At 39.0% G+C, this 17,648-nt stretch overlaps 1 protein-coding gene across 2 annotated transcripts in view; it reads right to left on the bottom strand.

The window, feature by feature from the left end:
- FRYL (FRY like transcription coactivator) overlaps positions 1 to 17,648 on the bottom strand; it is a 387,869-nt gene that overhangs the window by 362,536 nt on the left and 7,685 nt on the right. For both annotated transcript variants that reach the window (XM_037897819.2, XM_037897820.2), the window contains exon 2: positions 482 to 695. The gene's annotated coding sequence lies outside the window, so the exon portion shown is untranslated. The remainder of the gene's footprint in view (positions 1 to 481; positions 696 to 17,648) is intronic.

Raw genomic sequence — 17,648 nt, 5'->3', positions numbered from 1 at the left:
CTCACAACATCCAAAAAGGATGATTTAGAACTAGTTTAGACACCGATTGAGTTATATTAATGCTACCCCCTTCTGTAGACAACTATTTCGGATTAAGAGTGCCTTATTAGTAACAATAAGGATGCCTTGTGACACCTCAGTAGCAGTAAGGAATCAACTTGAGCTAAAATTTGTATAAGGCACTCTTCCAAAAACAGGTGTCTACACAAGAGGGTTGCACTGATTTAGTTAAACTGGTACCCTTGCATACATGAAAAAAGTAATGAGAGATGGGATAGTCCCTTTCAATGTTTTATCTACACTAATTTCTTAATGCCAGGTAAGTAGCAGCCGATATCTGAAGTATTAGTTGAAGCTCTTGCATGAAGTTACACGTACAATAGCACAGGTAGCAGGGACATGAGTAGGGAAAAGTATTCAGACAATCCATCTAAAAGTATTTTTTGTTCTGTAATATGATAATTTTTGAATATGGTCTTACCACTTGGAAGGCATTGTTGATCAACAATATAAATTGTTAGTGCACCACACTTAAGACGGATCCATCATGACATTTCTTTCCAGGAGTCCAACTTGTGCTTTAAGGATGTGAAAGTAGATACAAAAAGACGTATACAGCTATGAGTCACTTGGTATGCAGCTGAACAAGGACAAAAGGTCTCCAGGTACAGTACCAAGAAATTACGTTTAAATGTCTGAAAGAAAAAAAGGGGGAGAGGGGAAATAGCTTAGTCAATTCTCATAGCAGTTTGCAATTAAGAGACAGTTAATCACTGAAAGTGGCCAACAATATCCAGAATTTTTCACAAAGCACCTTAAAACACAACTTTTTAAAAATGAAAAGCCACAATAAAACAAACATAGATCTTAGATATCAGAATTAGAAATCTTTATTCAGAAATTAGTTAGTAAATTCTCTTTCGTAGAACAGAAAATTAGACACTGATCTTTCCAGATCCCAACTGCTTAAAAGGATCAGATCTCAGAGTCAGATTCTGTTTCATATTTTATGGAAATGTGTACATACATGAAGCAAAGGCATACTTTTTTATATTAAGAGAGTTTACCTATTGAGTTTTATATATATTTAAACTTGATAACTTTTTCTGTTTCAAACACATGTATATGAGCTCTCACTATTGAGAGAAATTCCATTCAGAAATATTTATACTGTCTCTGTGGAACCAATCACTTTATAAGAATGACAAATTCACCATTTTAACTGGTTTCAGAGTAACAGCCGTGTTAGTCTGTATTCGTAAAAAGAAAAGGAGTACTTGTGGCACCTTAGAGACTAACCAGTTTATTTGAGCATGAGCTTTCGTGAGCTACAGCTCACTTCATCGGATGCATAGCATATCGTGGAAACTGCAGAAGACATTATATACACACAGAGACCATGAAACAAAACTTCCTCCCACCTCACTCCCCCGCTGGCTGCAGCTGTGCCTCCTTAATGAGGCACCACAAAAATCATGAGCTTAAACAAGAGATTCCCCTACTGTGGAAGTTTGCTTGTAAGTTACACTCATGTTGCAACTTGCCTACCCTGCAGGGTTTGCTTTTTTTGTTCTCCTTCCATACTACCGAACTATAGCAAACACTAATATTTAGGAGAATTATTAATTTTCCCCTGGAGGCAGATCAAGCAATTTTAACTACTTTCAACAATTCAAGTCTCAACATGCAACAGCAGTCTACATCTCCTGTTCATTTAGTTCTCATAAGCAGAATTTCTTTTGCTCATTCTATGAAAAAAAGACTCCAGGCATATAAACAGAGCTGTACTGAAAGAACCATTTTATCAGAGTTCTGATGCAACAAGCATTTACTGGTTTCCTCTTAGAGGTAAACAATGGGAAACCAGTTTGCCAGGGGGGAAACACTCCCAATGACACATGATCTACTTTAAATATACACACACACACACACAAAATTGGTTCTGCTTCCCTAATTAGTGTTTTCCAGGAGCACAAGATAAAAATCTAGTTAAGATGCACAGAATTAAAAACGAAAGAGCCAACTACACCCAGAAGAGTTAGGTTTCAAAAAGATTGGAAGCAGGCTGCCCAGAGGAAAGCTAAGGTTTTGCAACATTAGAAGCAAGTTATATAAACTAAGATACAATGTAATGCTTTAACAAAACAAGTCAAGTTGTTACTAGTACATATTTCTTTAAAAAAAAAAAGTTTTGAACATCTTCATAAAACATTAAAGTGACACTATCTTAAATCTGACTTCTGTCCAATTTTTACCTACTAACATTGTGCCTAAAGTTATTGTAACTGCTCTTTCAGATAAAATATAAAGTTTCCCCATTTTTCAGTTTGTTTACTTTGTACATTTGATAGCACTTAATGTAGAATTAGCTTCACTGTTTTCCTTGCAGTCAGAACCAGATCCTAAAGCCACTGAAAACAACTGGAAAATTCTACTCCAGTGGCAGCCGGAACAGATCCTTACATCTTGTCTACATAGCAAAACTGCACTGGTTTAACTTAAATTGTTGGTTTGTTTTTTAAAAGACAAAGTTAAAGTGGTGCAAAGCTCTGAGTGGATGCTTATCTCCACCGTGGGAGTGGATTTTTTTCTGTTTTAAGTTGATATGGAAACCCCACTCCCTCCCCCCGAGCACGCACACACATAAAATAGATATAAGAGGTCCACAAAGGGGTTTACAATAGTTTAAATTCACACATTCAGTGGCTCTAAGGTGCTCAGCTAGCAAGTGTGAAAAATCTGGGGGGGGGGAGGGTGGAGAGGGATAGGCACCTATATAAGACAAAGCCCCAAATATAGGAACTGTCCCTATAAAATTTGGACATCTGGTCACCCTAGGTGGCTTCTCATGCAGGTCACCTTTTTACGTGGACAAGCCCTAAGTTCCCACTATTTGTGAGTTTCTTCTGTACAGCATAATCAAAATATCCTATCAAGACAGATGTACTTCTCCTGGACTACATCCAGAACAAAGTTAGTAAGAGTCAGACAGGAGGCACTCTTGGTTGGGAGCCCCTAATGTTGAACAACCTAGTGGAGGAAATAAGATTAAACCTAATACTGACTTTTTTCAGAGCATTTTACAAGACGTGTCCTATTGTGAAAGCCTTCCTGCAATAATAGATACTAATTTCACTCAAGTGTTAGGAATTGTGCTTGTGATGCTGACAGTTCCATGGACAAACTACAGTCCGTTACACAGTTTCTGGGAGGGTGCAAAATGAGAGCACAGGGAAGGGAAAGAAGTATAATACAGGCTTTTAAAGACTGCATCAAGAAAATGCAGGCAACAATCCAGAGCCCGTTTAGTTGTGAACACTGATTCAATGGTTAAATAAAAGTGACTCACTAGGAATCAACACATCTTGCCTGAACGTGTGACTGACTTATGCAAGTCCATGCAAGAGCAGCCTCTCTTTACAGTGTTCACTAAAGTATCTTCCCATTATAGAGCTTAATCCTGCTCTCTTTGAAGTCAACAGTAAAACTCCAGTTAACTTCAGTGGAGCAGGAACAAACCCACAAAATAATTTTGCAGAAATTTCTCACACTACAAGTTGGAATGAAAGGCAGAAGGGTCAAAAGGGAGGTCTGGTGCCAGAATTTATACCAAAGTAATTCAAAGATATAACAGTGTACATATATTGCAATTCTTCTCAACCCAGTCAGGAAAAAGGAGATCCAACATGACGAAACTCCACCACCACCCATTATCTTTTCAACTGCCAAGCCCAGAAGCTTCAGTCTGTTCATTAAGTTTGGGAGACCACGTAAGATTCATAAAATGTGAACATGAAGTTAGCAAAATTCAGTCACACAAGATCCCACACACTACACTAGTTTCACCTCCACTTAGGTCATTATGGAGAGAGTGTTTATCTTTTGAAATTTTAACTGTTAAAAGGATACTCAGTGAATTTTGCACATCTTTCGTAAGTGTACAACAGACAAATTTTGACTCTCACTTGCCCTGGAAACTTTGCCAAAGCCACCTGAAATCTCTAATGTCTTTATTTTCTTCCGAAGGAAAACATCTGGAGCGACTTTTGAGAGGGGGGAGGGGGCTTAAGGTCTTCACCTTTCAAGGAATCTTCTTTTTTTTTTTTTTTTTTTTTTTTTAAGATGAGAAGTGATGAGTGGTATAGTTAGATCTGGGAACTTATTTTAATCATCTTTTTCGTGTGGAAGTAGAATTTAGAGGTCCCCACTCTAGACACTACAAGCCCATAATAAGACAGTCCCTGCCCTAAAGAGCTTACAATCTAAAACTGACAAGACAGAAAAAGGAAGTACTGTTACAATTTTTCAGACGAGGAATTGGGGCAAAGAACTTAAAATAACCTGTGCAAGGAAGAAGTGGGAATTGAAACAGGAGCGGAAGTACTACTTGTTATTTTTCCATGCAACATTTAGCATGACAGGGCCTTTATCCTTGACCAGGGTTCTTAGATGCTACAAATTGTACTTATTTGTCTATTCATAAAATAAGTGTCTTTCAGGTCCCAGACCAGTGCCTTAGCCACAAGACTTTCCTACCTCAATAAGAAACAGTGCTATTAAGTGTTTTCGGAAGGCTAGATGCTTAAGCCTGAAGTCACTGAAACATAGAGGCCTGGAGGGTTCTAAAAACCATAGGGGAACGTCTAGGAACTAATAAGCAGAATGAGCCAGAGCCAAACAAAAGTAGCATAGGGCAATACTGAACCTAGAGCTCTTTAGGAATAATGGGTAAGGTTTACTTTTGCTAGGATTCCATTTATTAAGAAACCAGATAGCAAGGCCCCAAACCTGCAAGTGGATCTGCACAAGACTAAAGTCTAAGTGTAAGTCTGCATTGGAGCTGGAAGGTGACATTTTTAGCTCAATCAGACATACCCGCTCTAGCTCTGATTGAGCTTGCCTGCTGAAAGTACAAGGGCAGCTAAGGTGTCACAGGCTTGCAGCCCCAAGTATAATCCTGTCCAAGATCTTAGGTATGTACTCAGGGACCTATCCCATACACCAATCATGCCATCATGGCTACACTGTTTTTAGAATGCTAGCTCAATCACAGCTAAGTCTCAGGGCGTTAAGGCTTGAGTCTTCAACTGCCACTATACAATTAGAGTTCCCTTCTGTTGGGAAGAATGAATGTAGGTAAATCACGGACTAATAAGAATTACTCAACATCCCTACCCCTGCAACCAAAAGGATGGTGATGCAAAGTCAGAATTAAGACTGTTCAGGTGATCCTTCTTCCCAAAATGTGAGGATTGGTTTGTTTTTTAAACTTAAGATGCAAATATGACTCAAGGGAAATAATTAAAACATTAAGTCCAGTTGAACTTTCATCATCTGGAGACAATGATTTTCTTAATATTTCCTGTCAAACAAAAAAGTGTTACTATACATTAGGGAGACCAAAATAGAGCATCGCTGATCCTCTCTCCCCTGCAAGCAGCATTACCTACTACTCCTGGCGGAATTCTGCACCAAAAAATTAAAAATTCTGCACACCAAATTTTAAAAGTCTGCATATTTTTGTCAAAACACCACAATATTATCACTCCAGTTTCCATTATATTGGTAATTTATTTCAAAATACCTGTCAACAAGTAGGTCTGTAACAATACAGACAACAAAAAAGATTCAGGAAGTGTCGCTCTGCTGGGGCTCCAGCCGACAGGCCCAGTCACGCACAAAGCTGAAATTTGTCATTTCCACCAAAAGAAAGCATTTTTGTGGAAATCACAAATGCTGCAGGAAAAAGTAAAATTCTTCAGGGAACATTAATTCTGCACAAATTCTGCATTGCGCAGTGGCATAGAATTCCCACAGGAGTAACCTACTTGGTAGACTAATGCACTACATCTAGGTATTAGACAGCACTCTCTCATACTAGTGTTCTAAAACACCATATCACTGTCTAAACATACAGCAGTTGTGCATAACCTGGCAATCAAAATGCCAGCAACCACCAGGTCTACAACAGCATTCCTACCACTGGAGCTCTACTGCTAAGAATTTTAAGAAGTAAATAAGATGTCTAGTGTAATTAAGGCCTAGTACCACCGCTGCTGCTAGAACCCATGAAGCTGCACCATCATTAGAGCAATGGCAGAACTACTTCAGAAAATTCCAGCTGTAGATACAGTTCGAGAGTCTAAACTCAGTTTCTAGTCCTTTAGGAATATAGATGTGCTTACAGAAAATTAAGAAGTTAATCAGCATGCACGTTGTGTATTAAAACATGTTATGAAACAACTTAAGGGGATTGAAAATATATATTCAGGATTTTAAACCAATACTGCATCATCCAGGAACTTGTGAAATGGAAAATTAAATTTTAAAAAGTTACATTTGACAACTTCCTACTTTTAAGAGACCGATTCAAGTACACGATGTTTGCATAAAGGATATATTTTGTCCAGCAATGCAGATTTCAATTTTACAGCTTCACATTCTTTCATCTCTGAAACAATCCTGGAGTTACTGAAAGTATTCTCACCGAAGTTAGTAGGATCAGACATTTCAACATCTTTAACAGTTTTCTGAATAAGAATGCCAGTGTCCAAAACATAAAGCTACTGGTATAAAGCAACAAACAAACAAAAAGACACATGCACTTCTTTTATCCTCATCCTCCTTTAGAAGATTCTAGATTGTGTGACTGATAAGTCAAAAGACAACAAAATACATTTCCATTTAATGTCCAAAAATGACCAGGTCATCTGTCATCCAGAATGTTAGCCCTGAATAAAGAGGAAAAGATATTTAATGGAAATGTTATCAATTTTTTTCAGCTCGTAACAACACCAGTAGGAACCAACAGAAAACTACACATAGTAATTTCCCTAGATGTAAAATGTACTCATTTAATATCAAAACACTGCAAGATACAACCAAAACCACAAGCCGAGTTCTGCTCCCACTGAAGTCAATCGGAGTTTTTTTGTTTTCAAACCCTATAAATAAAAACACAATTGTTGTTGACAAGATACACTTTGCCATTCTGGCCTGGAGTACATCAATAGACAAACTTCCTCCATGCTCAGTAGTTCTAGAGAGCAAATACTATAGTTAAGGTACTTTGAGAACTTTACGTGAGAGATACTATTTAGAGGCAAAACATAATTTTCAGTGAGGAAAAAAAATCTGAGCATAGTGAACACTGGAGAAAACACAAATCTTAGCATTGGACTGGAAAATATCAGTATACACTGCAGTGGCATCTGCAGGCCTCAGTCATAATCAGGGGTCCACTGTGTTAGATGCTGTACAAATAAGCAGGGAGAGATCGCCCTTAAAATGAGGAGTTTTTACAATCTATTGTGCCATTTTCTGCTTGGACTCCATGTTCACAATCTTGGGTCAAATTGTAATAGGCCGATTTACTGGTTCATTTTAACAGAATTCCAGAAAATAAGTTATTCTGCATTCTAAAAAACACAGAAGTAACGGTTTTCTGAGAAGCTGTTTGAAATTCTCTGAATTTTCATACATCACTGTTGAAGGCAAGGTAAGAAGTCCTATTCCAAATCATTCATTCCTCCCCCGACACACACCCAATACCTCTAATCACAAATCCACATTAGCCTCCACTTTATTCCAACAAAGGCACTGCAAAAATTATAAACATGCTTGAGAGTGTTTAGCCAGATCAGAAAAATGTGTCAGTAGAGTTCCGATTCGTAAAAATTTAAAGACCCTCATGTTCATTTAGACTTGAAACAGGTGAAGATTTTAAAAATCTCAAATGACACAAACTTTGGTAACATTTTATAATAATATAACAAAAAAAGAAAGTCTATAAAACTAACAACCACAAAATCCTTGTAAGATTGCTACAATTATTTAATTATGACGGCAAAGCAGATGCTAACGGGAAAACAGATCAAGTGCAGAACTGCACAAAAGTTATCAGCCTGCAACACACAATATGCAATGATGTAAAGTCTCCTTTGAAGACAGACTGCATAGTGGATTTTGCCTTTAAGTGCTTCATTGTGCTTTTGAGTACAATAATTTACACTTCTCAATTAGAAAAGGAGTACTTGTGGCACCTTAGAGACTAACAAATTTATTTGAGCATAAGCTTTCGTGAGCTACAGCTCACTTCATCGGATGCATTTGATGAAGTGAGCTGTAGCTCACGAAAGCTTTTGCTCAAATAAATTTGTTAGTCTTTAAGGTGCCACAAGTACTCCTTTTCTTTTTGTGGCTACAGACTAACATGGCTGCTACTCTGAAATACTTCTCAATTGATACTCAATGCCAGTTTGATGGCCTGTTTAGAGATCTGAAATAATTAGCTGCTTATTGCAAGAACAGAAGTGAGGACAAGCTACAGTTTGCTTGGCTATAATCCTGAACTGATACTACTGTGGCTTAACATACAAAGGTAGAAACCCAATTACGCTTTTTAGAAAACATTCTTTAGTTTAAAAAAAAAAAAAAAAAAAAGGAGGAGTACTTGAGGCACCTTTTAGACTAACAAATTTATTTGGGCATAAGCTTTCGTGGGCTAAAACCCACTTCATTGGATGCATGCAGTGGAAAATACAGTAGGAAGATACACACACACTGAAAAAATGGGTGTTGCCATACCAACTGTAACGAGACTAATCAATTAAGGTGGGCTATCATCAGCAGGAGAAAAATAAACTTTTGTAGTGATAATCAGCATGGCCCACTTCAAACAGTTGACAAGAAGGTGAGAGAGTAACAGTAGAGGAAAAATCAGCAGGGGAAATAGTTTTTACTTATTTAGCAATATCCCAAAATGTTCAACTACAGACAATAAAGAATCAATAGTTTTTCCTGAATTTTATGACAGTATGTGTAGTCCTGTTTTCCTCTTCCAATTCACATGTCAAATTATTTATTTGTCCTACTTAATTATTCTTTGGTACTTTTAATTAGTGTTTTCAATTTTTTCTAACAATATTTTTATTTTACTGGATAATTTTGTATCAGACTGTCCAGAGCTAGGCTGTGTGAGCAGACCATGCATAAGCTTTTCCTCCTTCTACAGATCTGCTCTTAATTACAGTCCTAACCTGAAAGTCCCCACGATGCCCACTTCTGGTCCTTTTCTAAGCAGAGACTGTCAATGCTATCAAATGCTATAACATAATAGTCATGCAACAATTCTCCAAAAAGGCTCATTTTTTTGAGTTTAAAGTACCCACTCTACACACATCCACATATGTTATTTGAAAGTTTATTTTATGTACCTTTAGACAAGGTATGATGTGGAGCTGTAAGCCCGTAGGTACCCAAAATGAGGAAGTATCATTTTTTGCAATTCCAGAAACAGTGCAACATAACTAGGACTACAATTTAAGTTAATTGCAACACCTTACTTTGGTGTTTATTGGCCAAAGCTACCAAAGGACAATGTATTAAGAAGATTTGTATTGGTTTTGCATGGGCAAGGTTTTTTTTCCAGAAATAATTAATCTGTTTAGCATGTGGAAAAAATGGCAAATATCAACATTTTGCAATATACTAATATGAAAAGTTTTTGCATTGCATACTCTTGTCAAACTATCTCACAAGTGATTATAATAGTTTTCATATTTTCAATTGAAATTTTTTGGCCATATCAGTCTGACCCTGAAGGCGGTGCACCAATAATAGTAGATTGCATGCTTATAGTTTGTACTGCATAATGCGTAAATATAAATGTATGGGAATTCCTAATGTAATGTTTCTCCATATAATGTAGTATTTAGTGTGCCTGGTAGACGGTTTTAATTTGCAATTGCCCATGCATGCAGCACTAGCCTCTGAAATATTCTAGAAAATAGCTTTTTAGTTCAGTGACACCTATACACAGGCCAGCATTAGTGTTACAGAGAACAACAAACAATCTCATATTGGACTTCAAAGTGCTCACTAAATAAAAACGGCAATTTTGATACTACAGTAGAGCTAGTTTAGCACAAGTCTGTACAAGGGCACTAAATGAAAGATGGTGATGGTAGACAACAACATGCTAACAATACATGCTGCAAATTTTACCTCTGCAGGGAAGTTACAGTGTATGAAGACATGGAGGATACTAGCCCCTTGAAGCTCACATTAACAAGAAAGAGACTCTTCAAACTTTGAAAAAAATATGCTGTCAAAAGAAGAAATCAAAAGAATGCAAAAAATGTCAAAAGCCACCAGTGCTGGACAGAATTCTGCGATGCTGCTAAACCAGGACAGATTAATTGTATTGGCAGTTCCTGGATGAGTTTTCTAGTTTAGATGATGTGTCACCAGTACTCTGTCACAGGGATTGCTTTCAGAAACACACAAGCATGTCAGAGTAGTACTTGTGACACTGGCAGACCAGGTGCCAGCTCATGTCAAATCCTCAGGCCAAGTCACTCGTGTATTAATATAGATCAAAATGATTGTTAAATGTATGAGTGTATTTGGTGTTTCAACTTCATGAAAACTAGTGGGATGTCACTTGCATTGTTTTCCACTTATCTTTATGCCATTATAATGTAGTAGCGTACATTTACATTGTGTATACCCCTGTAACTAGATAATCTATCAAATAAGAAAGAAGCCTTGTTGAATGCAAATGAAGAACTTTAAACAGAAAAGTGCTCATTTCAAAGCAAGTAGTAGTGTGTGATGATCTGAAGTCAAAATGCATTCTTCACTCTCCATTAACAAAGGAAAAGCCTATGTGGGTAGTGACTGTCAACTTGTTTTCTGTGAGAAGCAGCTGTAAGTATGGATTCAAGGAAAGATCCTGCATCTCTGGACTGTTTGGACTCTTACAGGGAAATGTACCAGATGCAAAGTGGAGATCCTCAGAGACAATCTGGGTACCCTGAAAAGATTTTTGGGAAACTGGCAGTTTATTACATCACTGCAACCATTTGGAATTACAAACTATGACTCACCTGTGCAAATAATTTTACCTGCTTTAACCTCTCAATAACTCTCATTTCTTTTTCTTAGCTAATAAACCTTTAGTTAATTATAGAGTTGGCTACCTGTGTTGTCTTTTGTGTAAGAGTTAGAGAACCAGTTGATCTGAGGTAAGTGACTAGTCTCTTGGGACTAGAAGCAACCTAAATGTTATGTGATTTTTGGTGTAAGTAACCATTTTATCACAAAGTCCAGTTTGTCTGGGTGGCAAGATAGACTGGAGAGTCTAAGGGGACTGCTTGTGGTCCAGGAGTTCACTTTTGTCACTGGCCTGGTGAAATCTAAGTTTGGGGTGTCTGCCCTCTTTACTGACAGTCTGTCCTGAAGAAGGCACTCACAAACCTGAGCCACTCCAGACAGCGTGACAACAACCCAGGAAAGACGACAGACTCAATCTAAGCAGAAAGCATCCCATTTACCCGCTTCCTTATAAACCAACTAGAGCGACCATGTGCTCCAGCAACTGGTCCTTTTGCACTTTTTGCTTGAGAACACACACAAGAAACTTTATAAAATAGAAACATTTGAGAGAGACCAACCAATGTAAGGGAGGCAGCACTTCAAAGAGGAGATGACATGTTGAGCAGAATATCTATGGAAGACTTGACTGCTAAGGATGTAGATTATCACTGCCTGTCTTCTTACCTGAGTAAAATAAATCTTAAAGCAAAACTACCTAATTACACTGCAACAACACAGTCACCTTGTAACACTATGTTTTATCAGCGGATTGTCTTTGTAGCAGCTTGGACAGGAGAAGAGCATTCTTATTGTACAAAGCCCTATTCCCTTCAGTTATAAAAAATGCAAGATATTCCAGTAGCAAGTTACAGGCAAGATTAGAAAAACAACTCTGCAATTTTATTCCATGCACAGCAAGTCAACCACTGTTTTATGCAGCACAACAACATTAGCTGATGCTATCCAAGCTGCTATAAATCTGAAGCAGGAACTTAAAATTATCCAAATGTTTTGTGACTGTTCTTCTGACAAGTGAGCCTGAAGAACAGCTTTCAAATGAATAAGTGGCTTCATATAATGCCACTTTAATCTTTCAGTGTGAAACAGCCAAAACTAAAGCCTGACAATATTATCCAAAGCCTGAGTGATTGTAGTTTAGAGGTCAGCTATTTTTGTGCCCCAACCAGTGCAGGAATCTGTCCATTGGTTGATAAAGAGGAATATACTTCAGCAAGCAATGAGTATCATCCTTCAGAAGACATTCAAAGAAGGTGCCTTTCAACTGCAGAGTGCATAGTATTTAACAGTTCCAAAATCATCAAGCCACTGCACATAACCCTTGCTGCACAGCTACATGAGTTTGGTTCCAGCAATTCAATTAACATACTACATCTTCATGGATTCTGCATCAATTATGATGAATTGAGGCAGTTCATCACTAGCGCTGCAAAAACTGAAGTAAAAAAAACTCCAGGGAAGTGTGTTAATTCCAAATGGAATTGTACCACTTCATACTGATGGAAATGTCACCCATGAAGAAGATTATAGCATAGACATCAACACAGGCCATTGATGAAAAGAATACCTTCCAGTCAATGGCTAGAGCATGGTATTTCAAGAACATTCTGCAGATATTTCTTGTAATGCTAGACTATCACTGAAACATGGGAGAGAAAAGTCACTTACTCTCTCCCCCTGGCAATCAGAGTCTCCTATGTAGCATGCAGCATTTGAAAAACCTTGAACACGTCCAGAACCAACTCATCATGAAAGAGTACTTGAGTACATGCATCCGATGAAGTGAGCTGCAGCTCACAAAAGCTTATGCTCAAACAAATTTGTTAGTCTCTAGGGTGCCACAGGTCCTCCTTTTCTTTTTACTTGAGAAAAAACTCGTCACCTACAAGTATACACTGTCAGAGATCTCTCGTGATGTCTTTTAAGACTACTACCCTGTGATGTTCTACCAATACCAAATGACATTGATAATGTTTCCACTCAAGTGATTCCATTTTGGACTGGTTTCAATCACAAGCTTGCAACAAAGAAGAGAACCTACACAGCATTTGCATATGCACCTATTATGAATGCCAAACCACCTAACATGGCCACAGTCTCTGCTACAATGCTGAAATGTAAGGAAATGTCAGCAGCTTTAGGACAGCAGCATGTCTTCAGCCATGAATCAGCAGCAGTATGCTGTTGCTCAGCAAATGAAATGAACTCTCTCCCAATGTGATCAGCCTGGGTAATTTTCACACCCTATCCTGTTTTACTCAATATATTCAGAAATTCTGGGGAGATGCAGGACTGCTAGACCCTGTTGTTGTTTCTAATGTTATTGCAGCTTGTAGCGTAGATCAAATGCTTGAGGATAAGCAATTCAACTGTGCTCTGTGGCTTGAGTCTAGCATCCGAGGTCCTGAGTGCTCTGAAACTTTATTCATTTGTTAAATAGTGTGAGCAGGAAGGAGGTATCATGTAGTTCCATCATTTGTCTGGCAAAGTTCGGCTGACACTCTAAAGATGTTGGAATCTGAAGACAATAAGTCCTTACAACATGTCATTAAAGTGCTTGATGGTGCTGTAACCCAGTATATGCTATTACTACTGGAGAAATTTCAGCCTTGGAAGTATGCCCAGTCTCCAATATTCATGTTCTAGGATCACTTTCTCTAGGTTATGCAGATACTTCTTCCAGATGTCAATGCAGAACAAGAGGGTCATTGGAAACTTTACTGACACACAGTGCACCATGCTTCCATATTGCTCTACTGTAAAGAAGCTCAATTATTCCAGGCGAATACCACTCTTTGCTCTTGACATGTTAAAATCACCCTGAAGTAGTACATAGTGCCTTTGAATCTAGGGAATTTGCTGTGCATCAGATTCTTCTGATTCTTTCAATGAAATTGGAATGACACGGAAACAGAGAAAACTGCCAAAGAGACTCAAAGAGCAGAAGTGGGAGTATGGGACTGACAAGAAAGAAGCCAGCACTGATCAGACGGACTCTCACAAGTCAGATCCTGAGTGAATATGCAAAAGCTATGAGAGAAAGAAGTGGCCTATCTAGAAATAGCAAAGGGAAAATATATGCAATACCTTACCTCTGTACTGAAGAGGGATGAAGAGTATATTACAGCTCTTACCAACCATGTCTTCAACATGACAAACCCATCTGACCTTGAATCACATCCAGAGGTACTTAACATATCTATGGGACAGCACATAACATCAGATGTACAAGAGTCTCTACTGAAAATAGCAGATGCTGGTGAAGAACAAATGGAGAGATTTGTAAGAGGTGAACTTGATTCTGCTGGGACATCTAGCTTCTTCTGCCCAGTTAAGAAATCTAGCATCAAAACATTTGCTGACATAGCCAAGACGACCAAATTTAAGTCTGACAAGAGAGGGACAAATCACAGTAGCTATCACTCCAGAGATCTTTTTCTGCAAAGACCTGTCCTGAGCAAGAAGATGTTTCAATAGCAACCGTTCTTAGTCACCCAATAGAACCTCTGCCTATGTCCCTCTTCAAGGCTGATGGAATAATGAGAAGAATGGACAAAGATGAATTAGGGCATTAGCTGGAAGGTCAAGCTGAAAAAACCCATGAGCTAAGAGCATGCAACAAAGAAACTACACTGTACATCAGAGACGCCATGCAAATAATGGCTGGGGACAAATTCCACACATCCAATAAATTGGCTGCTGAGTATTTGAGGAAGATCCTAAAAGGATTTGACAAAGCTAATTCTGTAATCAGAGTCTTCAACAGATATGACAACAACTGAAATTGCGGAAAGACAGTGCCAGACCAGATTTAATGTTGGATGCATTGGTGATTGGTAAATGCCCTGCTACTCCATGGTGAAAAAAAAAAATTCAAAACGTTGCATCCAACAAGAAGTTACTAGGAAAATTCCTATGTGAATGTATGGTTCAAAATGTACCCAACAATGTAGGAGCACACCCAACACAAACACTCCTTCCTGCTGGAGGCCTTTCTAATAGAGAAGTAGCAAAGTCCATCACCAGTAGAAGTGTTGAAGAAGCCCAAAACTTGCACTGTACTCAAGAGGAACATAAGAACAGCCATGCTGGGTCAAAACAAAGGTCCATCTAGCCAATTTCTTTTCTTCCGACAGTGGAAAATGCTGGGTGCCCCAGAGGGAATGAACAGGTAATCATCAAATGATCCACCTCTGTCACCCATTCCCAGCTTCTGGCAAACAGGCTAGAGACACCATCCCTGCCTATCCTGGCTAATAGACACTGATTGACCTATACTTGATGAACTTATCTAGGAAGCAGACACAAGGATGCTTCTGCATTCTGTATGTCCCAATATGACTTTTGGATATCTTGGTATCAAAGGAACCATAGTAATTAGATCACCTGATACAGATGTTTTGGACCTCGCTGTTCATTACTTTACAAAAAATGGAACACATTGATAACATGCGGATTGAAACAGGTAGTTTCACCATCACAACTGACGAGCATCGTTTCATACCTGTCCATGCAATCTGTGATACACTCACTCCTGCAACATATTTCCTGCTGTACATACTGTAACAAGATGTAACAAGATGTATACCGGGTGGGGGGGGATTAATGTTGAGACAAAGGGAGCTTACAACTATAAATATCTTCTCGAATTGGAAGAGAGTGATAGACAAGCCACAATTTCTGCAGCAAGGAAGTTAGCAGCAGTGCAGTATGACCAGAGCAAGAAAGAAAAGGAGGCCCACAAAGACTTGAATTGCATGCACCTCCATTTAGCCACCACAAAGGACAAGTCACTGGCCAAGCTCCCACCACATGAGGACAGTTTTGAAGAGCATGTCAAAAAAGCATCTTCGCATACAAAGACTTGGATGTCTTTGCATACAGGTAAACCCCGGATATGGGATCACCATTGCAACATGGATGAAAAAATGTGGATGACAAACTACTTCCTGTATTCTTCAAAAACCCAACGGCATCTGAGTTTTTATAAAACCTTATTTGTGCATGTACTAGTAGGGTTGCTGGACAATTAACTGTGTCTGTACTCAGAACCATCTTCTCTACACAGAACTGTGTACATGCAAGACAATGAAGATTGTGGTAACCCATGCACTCAGAGATCATAATGAAAAACAAGATGATCATGATGTTGACTCGAAATGTCACCAGCACAGTTACCTCTACAAAATTTATCAAAGGATTGTTGTTTTTACCCTTTAGACTGTTGTGATACTCTGAGGTCAAGGAAACCCAATTGTATGTTTTCAAATACACAGTCATTAAACTAATGCAAATATTTCAAAGTGGTCATTTTAACAAGTTGATGGAGTCATTGTTTATCCCTATTTCCTGGCCACCTGACAGTTCCAATCATAAAGCAGACATAAACTTTCTAATTGTGTGTGTGTGTGTTACATGTACGTACAGAGAGGGTGTATTAAGTTGACCAAATCAGTTGTGTCTGCCGCTTGCGTGTGTGTGTGTGTGCGTATATATATATATATAGAGAGAGAGAGAGAGGGTGTATTAAGTTGACCAAAATCAGTTGTGTCTGCCGCTTGCCTATAAAGGAATAGGCCTGCAGAACTAAACATTAAATTTACCTTGTCAACTTCAAAACATGAAATCCGGTCTCTATAGGATAGTGCATTAAATCACTATCCTGCTGTCTAGCCCTCCGCATCTCCTCCCACTCTCCCCTCCCCATCCCACCCCACACCTTTTTAGTCCATTAATCAGAAAAATATAGGGATGGAGGGGACCTCAGGTGTCATTTAGGCCAGCCCCCTGCACTGAGGTAGGACCAAGTAAACCTATAGTGTCCCTGACAGGTGTTTGTCCAACCTGTTTTTAAAAACTTCCAATGATGAGGATTCCACAGCCTACCTTGGAAGTCTATTCCAGAGCTTAACTACCCTTATAGTTAGAAAGTTTTTCCTAATATCTAACCTAAATTTTCCTTGCTGCAGATTAAGTAATCATTATCTTAATTACTAATTAGATGCGTTTTCCCTGGCTACAGACCTGCCCAACTGCCTGTGGGCAGAGCAGTAGAAAAGGGGGGGAGGGAGGGGCAGGGAAGGGGGCTACAGCCTGGACCTTGGGGCTTTCTATGGGAGTGTTTACACTGGGAGCCCACAGAGCTGCACAGGACTTCTCGAATTCTCCAGTGCTCAGCACATCCCAGCACAAGGAACCCTGGGTGTAGCCCCCTGTCAGGGGGCAGCCTGGATAGCACAGGGAGAAGTACTATGCAGGTCCAGCACCCAGGCTACAGCCTCCCCTCCCAGACCACAGCCCCTTACCTCGGATGCAGTGTCTGCATGCAGGCAGGTTTGCGGGGCTGCAGCCAGAGAATGCACATCTCAGCACCTTGCCTGCTGCTGGGACCTTTCCTCCAAAAAACATTCTCAATAAGTGCCATGCTGTTGCCATTTTCCAAATTCCATTAACATTAAAGTCCATGGGATGGGATTGGTTCAGTTCCTGGCAAAATGTTGCTATTAACCAGAAGTTATTATCCAGTTTGCTATTAAGCAGATTCTACTGCACTTAGAAGCATTGTAGTCCCAATCAAAAAAATGTACAGAGAAAAAAGCCACCACCAATGAAGGTCAAAAACAAACTAGTTCATCTGCAAGATGAAGCCAAGCCAAGAAGTGATTCACACAAGCTCACTATATTGTTTCAGAATTGCTGAAAGTTGATGGAGAAGCAGCATTATTTTCCAAGATTTATTAAATTGTAGGGAT

Source organism: Chelonia mydas, chromosome 4 (genome assembly GCF_015237465.2).
Source record: "Chelonia mydas isolate rCheMyd1 chromosome 4, rCheMyd1.pri.v2, whole genome shotgun sequence".
Taxonomy (NCBI): Eukaryota; Metazoa; Chordata; order Testudines; family Cheloniidae; genus Chelonia; species Chelonia mydas.
The sequence above is the reverse complement of the archived record's forward strand: the minus strand, read 5'-3'. Positions and strand labels throughout refer to the sequence as shown.